A 6,402-nucleotide genomic window follows, 5' to 3' on the forward strand; every position below is an offset into this window, starting at 1 on the left:
GTGGCCCTACTAGGAAAGAGTTTGAGATCCTCTGCTTTAGGGAATAAGCCTGCATTTGCAGAGCAGAGCAGTGACAGACAAGATAACTCGATAAGGCTTTTCCATCTCTAATGACGAGGACACTGGAGTGTTCTCATAAAAAGGAAGCAGATGCTTTTCGAGGTCTGAGCTGGTGAAAAGACATACTGGCTCTTTTTCAGACTACTCCCTTTGTCCGGCACTGCTGCGTTTTCTGTGTCCCCTCTCTAGTTTTAGTGCAAAGCACCCAGCGTAAACTGGGCTGTAGTTGGCAGGAGTGAGAACTGCTCACATGCACCGAGTGCAGTCTCAGCTCCATTGAAGTCAATGGGAATTTTGCCGTTGGTTTCAGTGGAGTCAGGGTTTTGTCCCCCAGCTACAGCATAAGGCTAAATGGGCCCTAGCTCACCGGGCTGTTTTGGTGACATCCTCTAGAATAGTCACAGAAAGCGGAGGTGAAAAGTACATTTTCTTCCCCGCCCCAGAGAGGCTGTTGGCGGAGACACTGCCCCATTACCCCTTTCCTGTTCTCCCAGTGCTGTTTACTAGAGTGAGTGATGCTCATCTCAGCATGGGGTTTTCATTTTCTCTTCGGGCAGTTGGCGAGATGTTTGTATGATGGCGTCTCTGAGACACAACGCTGAGTCAACTTGCCTAGAACACACTGCGACTGCAAAGAAGTGGGCGCTGGTGCGAAGTGGTGTGCAGAGAGATCTATGGTATGTACAGCACTCTTTGTATGGATAAAGGGAATTGTAGTCACACGAATTGCCATACCAGATCAGTCTGTCTGTTCATCCAGTCCAGCACCAGCTGCTTCAGGGGGAAGTTCAAGAATCCCTGAGTAGGCAGGTATGGAATAACCTGCCCACAGGGAGAAGTTTCTTCTTTACTCCCCATCTGGAAATCTTGACACCTAGTTAGTACAGAAACTTTACCAGCCAGGCCACATAGACAGTGACCTGTGCCCCAAAGGATGGTCATGGGAGGGATCATAGAATCATAGACTTTAAGGTCAGAAGGGACCATTATGATCATCTAGTCTGACCTCCTGCACAATGCAGGCCACAGAATCTCACCCACCCTCTCCTGTAACAAACCCCTAACCTATGATTGAGCTACTGAAGTCCTCAAATCATGGTTTAAAGACTTCAAGGTGCAGAGAATCCTCCAGCAAGTGACCCATGCCCCACGCTGCAAAGGAAGGCGACAAACCCCCAGGGCCTCTGCCAATCTGCCCCGGAGGAAAATTCCTTCCCGACCCCAAATATGGTGATCAGTTAAACCCTGAGCATGTGGGCAAGACTCACCAGCCAGACACCCAGGAAAGAATTCTCTGTAGTAACTCAGATCCCACCCCATCTAACATCCCATCACAGGCCATTGGGCATATTTACCTTTAATAGTCAAAGATAAATTAATTGCCAAAAATAGGCTATCCCATCATACCATCCCTTCCATAAACTTATTAAGCTTAGTCTTGAAGCCAGGTATGTCTTTTGCCCCCACTGCTTCCCCTGGAAGACTGTTCCAGAACTTCACTCCTCTGATGGTTAGAAACCTTCATCTAATTTCAAGTCTAAACTTCCTAATGGCCAGTTTATATCCATTTGTTCTTGTGTCCACATTGGTACTGAGCTTAAATAATTCTTCTCCCTCTGTGGTATTTATCCCTCTGATATAGTTATAGAGAGCAATCATATCTCCTCTCAGCCTTCTTTTGGTTAGGCTAAACAAGCTACGCTCTTTGAGTTTCCTTTCATAAGGCAGGTTTTCCATTCCTCGGATCATCCTACTAGTCCTTCTCTGTACCTGTTCCAGTTTGAATTCATCTTTCTTACACATGGGAGACCAGAACTGCACACAATATTCCGGCTGAGGTCTCACCAGTGCCTTGTATAAAGGTACTAACACCTCCTTATCTCTACTGGAAATACATCGCCTGATGCATCCCAAGACCGCATTAGCTTTTTTCACGGCCATATCACATTGGCGGCTCATAGTCATCCTGTGATCAACCAATACTCCGAGGTCCTTCTCCTCCTCTGTTACTTCCAAGTGATGTGTCCCCAGTTTATAACAAAAATTCTTGTTGTTAATCCCTAAATGCGTGACCTTGCATTTTTCATGATTAAATTTCATCCTATTACTATTACTCTAGTTTACAAGGTCATCCAGATCTTCCTGTATGATATCCTGGTCCTTCTCTGTATTGGCAATACCTCCCAGCTTTGTGTCATCCGCAAACTTTATTAGCACATTCCCACTTTTTCTGCCAAGGTTAGTAATAAAAAGATTAAATAAGATTGGTTCCAAAACCGATCCCTGAGGATGTTTGTACCATTGGAGTTGTTGTGTCTGTGACTGCCATCTTCACTGGCACTGCACCCATGGAGTTAGACACAATAGTGGGTAGCATGTTGGTTAGCCTTGCTCACAGCAATCGTAACCCAAACAGTGGTGCAAACCCCAGCCTGCTGTTGGGGACAGTCTTGTGTGTGGACACATGGTGATGTTATGGGCAAGCTAGGGAGTCCACATTGTGCTTAGTACCCCAGATCTCTTGAGTGCAGGCAGGAACTTTGAATTTCCAATGAGAGAAGTGGCAGCTTCTCTCCAGGTATACATGTCCATGGATCTGTCTGTCTTTCTAGTCTGGTGGGAAGGGTGGAAGTGAGAAAATAAATTATCTCTTCCTAACTGTGTTAAAAGGTAGCATATCATTTTAAATGAAAATATCTTTAAACTCATAAATAACTGGAGGAACTCACTGCTTCAGGATATTAGTTTAACATAGGTATATATTAAGTAGTTGTTTATACAACAAGAATAGCATTTATAGTGACATTAACTAGGATAAAAATGAGGGTTTGTCAAGCCTCATTTAAAAATGGAAATTGATTATCAGGAGAGGAACTGGATAATTATCCTGCCATATTTTATATTGCCCAGGGAAGAGCATTACTGGGGCTGGAGGGGAAAAGTATGCTCAACTTCCTTTTGAAGCATCTAGAATTGGTCACTTTTGGAGGGTGGGATACCAGACTACAGAAACCAATGGGCTATGCTGTTACTGTATGAGGATTTATCTTAAAGCAAAGGTTTGTTTGAACTATGTATATCCAAAGAGCATGCTAGATTTATCAGAACTCCTCAGCATACAGATTAAACAGGAGCAATTGTAGCACTTGGGTGTATTCTTTTTTTAATTCTTTCAGACAAAAATACACCTAATGTATACATTAAACCCCAATCCAATTTCCGTCACTTACTGTCCTAATGTATTTGATCTCTCCGCTGCACACATGCACAAATCAGTTTGTCACGCCATGGAAGACTGCTGTGGGAAATGTTAGAGGTCATCAAAACAGGAGATGAACTCCATGTAATTCACTGCACCTCTACTTGTCATTGCTCGAAGTGGGTAGAGTCGGGAGCAACTTTAAGGTTCAAAATGTAAATTAGTATAGCAGTTGTTCTAGAAATGCCAGAAACAGGTGCAGTAGGTCATTTGTAATGGGCTTTGAAAGGCTTTTGTGGCAGTGCTGGTTCTTTAATATTGCACACACTGTTTTCAGGTTTTACAGTTGATGCATATGCACATTCTGGGGATCGCCATGTGATATGATAATTTGCAGCAGCATACGATACATTTCAGAACCATGTGATAAATTGTGTTTGTCATGCATGACCCTTCAGGGCTAGAAATGGGAACTTTCATTTATGCCACTTGAAAGGAGGCAATTCCAGTTTTCTAGTGGGCGTTACACGAGACTTGCTTAAAGCTCTGATAGGTTTTCAGGTAACAGGCATTTGATATCACAGGAGCATTATGTTGTTGTAAATAATGTTTAGAGCTTTCACAGATGTATTTGTTGTAATTTTCCTCTCTCTCTCTCTCTGAGGCCTGTGCAGTTATACTCATGTTACTAAGGGAGCCTGGCTTTACAGGCTGAGGGATATGAAAAGACGTAGTAGCAGTTAACATTAAACTCATTGTCTTTCTCCAACAGTGTTCTGGCTTTTTTTATGGTAGTACCAATGATGTACTAGGTGTTTTCTAGACATTCAAAAAGGGATGATCCCTGGCTCAACAAGCTCAAGTATTTCTGCAAACCATAGGAAAGGTAACATTTTCAAAACCGCCTAAGTCCCATTTTCAAAAGTAATTTAGCACTGAAGTCCCATTGACCTTTTGAAAATGGGGCTTAGGTGCTGTGGAGAATTGTACCTAATGTCTGTAGAATTCAGGCTGGCGTCGTGTGATATGAAGCGTTTATTGACAAGACCTTCAATGACTCACTCTTGACTCCACTACTCGAGAGTAATATGATATGGCCTGCCCAGAGTCATGGCAAAAATCTTTTACCCACATGTGTTCTTTCTAAACAACATGAAACCATTTACCAGATGAGAAACTAACTTCCCCAGTCACTTTCAGAGTCACTAGAACAACTTTTCTTCCCAGAATGTGAAAATGATACATCCATTCTTCTGGTGTTGGGGTCTGGGGAATTTTGACCTCTCACCTTGTCTTGGAGAACTGTGACTTTTTCACTTGAGATTGGACAGTTTAAGACATCGACCTTGGCTAGAATGGACTGTGGTCTTTGCATCAGGTAGGAGAACAGCAGACTGAGGAAATTATGGCTTCTCTGAGTGCAGGGATTAGACTAGCTCTCGCATAATATTGGGTAATTATGAATCGCTAACATGGGACCTGGGGATTATGGCCCTGCCCATCAGATTGGGAAATTGTTGGACTGGGAGATTATGAGTTGCATCAGATTGAGATTTTGACTCCCAGGGAGTTGCAGATCGAGGCTTCTTGTGGTAGTGAAGATATAGCAGTGATGTCTGAACTGGGGAGATTACAGCTCTCCTCCATGCACTGGTTAAAGTAGATTGAAACTAGAAGGGGAGCTCTCACTGCACCAGCTAAAGAGGAACGGGAGCTAGGGGTGAACTCAGCTCTCCTGAGGGATGGAGAGGAGGAAGGGCTTTCCCTCTCTGCCATAGTAGAGGTGAGGGAACTATGCTCCCATCCACTCCCCCTTATTTTAACCTCAGCCCCAGTGTCTTCCTTTTGACACTGAAAACTTTCCTGTTGAAGAAGCTCACTAGCTATACTCCAAATGGTGCATTTGCACTAGCTTTCCCATGTGGGCTGGCCAAGTGTCCCTCCCAGAGCCTCAGGCCACCATTGTCAAAGCGATGATGGATGGAGGTTGTCCCAGTTCCCTTGCTGGAACTCCTTGCTCTCCCACGCTGACAGTGGAGCTGATTCTCTTTATTGCCCCCTTACGCCCCCTGGAATGTCTCTGCACATGCAGGTTTATGCCCTCTGGGATGCCGCATTGTGTAGTGTCTGCTTATGAATGCGATGAAGATAACTAGGTGACACCACTTGTGTTTTAAGAAATGCCTAGAAACCCGTCTCCACATCAGTCCATTCCAGCACTTGTTGTCATAGATGGTTCTTTGACAATGGAGGCCCTACCCAGGGTGTGGTGCTGGGCTGCTTCTATCAAAGCATTGTCCTCCCCTATTTTCTTTACAAAGGTAACATCACTCCCATGCAAGGAAAACAAAGACAAGAGCTACTGTCTGGTGAGCCCTGGTCAATTGACAAAATAGCAGTAGTGTGAGCCGGTACAACATCGTGCATCAACTATGGGAAAGGGACTGAGAGACTTTTTCCATTGGACCATATGAACTGGAACCATAAACTCACTGAACATTAAATCCCACCAAATGAGGGTAAATCCATCCTCATCACTCATTATACTCCACACCTGAACATAGCCATTATATGAACAACATACCCCCATAGCTCAATGTCTGTACTTTGACCCGTTAAACTTTTACCCCCAATCGGGGAGATTGCAGATTATGTATTCCTTACGCCACCCGTTCCTAAACCGAATTTTGAACCCCTTGATAATCTGTACCTTATTCCCTGATAACCAGAAACTTCTATGCTTAAACTCTGTACTGTTTTCTTTTTACTTCAACATCATCTTAATAAAAATATTAAATCTGACTGTATGTTCCTATGACAGGTTTCAGAGTAACAGCCATGTTAGTCTGTATTCGCAAAAAGAAAAGGAGTACTTGTGGCACCTCAGAGACTAACCAATTTATTTGAGCATGAGCTTTCATGAGCTACAGCTCACGAAAGCTCATGCTCAAATAAATTGGTTAGTCTCTAAGGTGCCACAAGTACTCCTTTTCTTTTTGTATGTTCCTATGTTAGCTGAGTCTAAACTGTCAACAGCCAGGAATTTCAGGGTTAATAATGCCACATTATTCTCCTTACATTCAACAAAATGGCTCAAAGGATTTGTAGCAACATTGTCTTCAACTGTGATCTTATCTCTTCTA

This window comes from Natator depressus, chromosome 1 (genome assembly GCF_965152275.1).
Source record: "Natator depressus isolate rNatDep1 chromosome 1, rNatDep2.hap1, whole genome shotgun sequence".
In the NCBI taxonomy this organism is placed as follows: Eukaryota; Metazoa; Chordata; order Testudines; family Cheloniidae; genus Natator; species Natator depressus.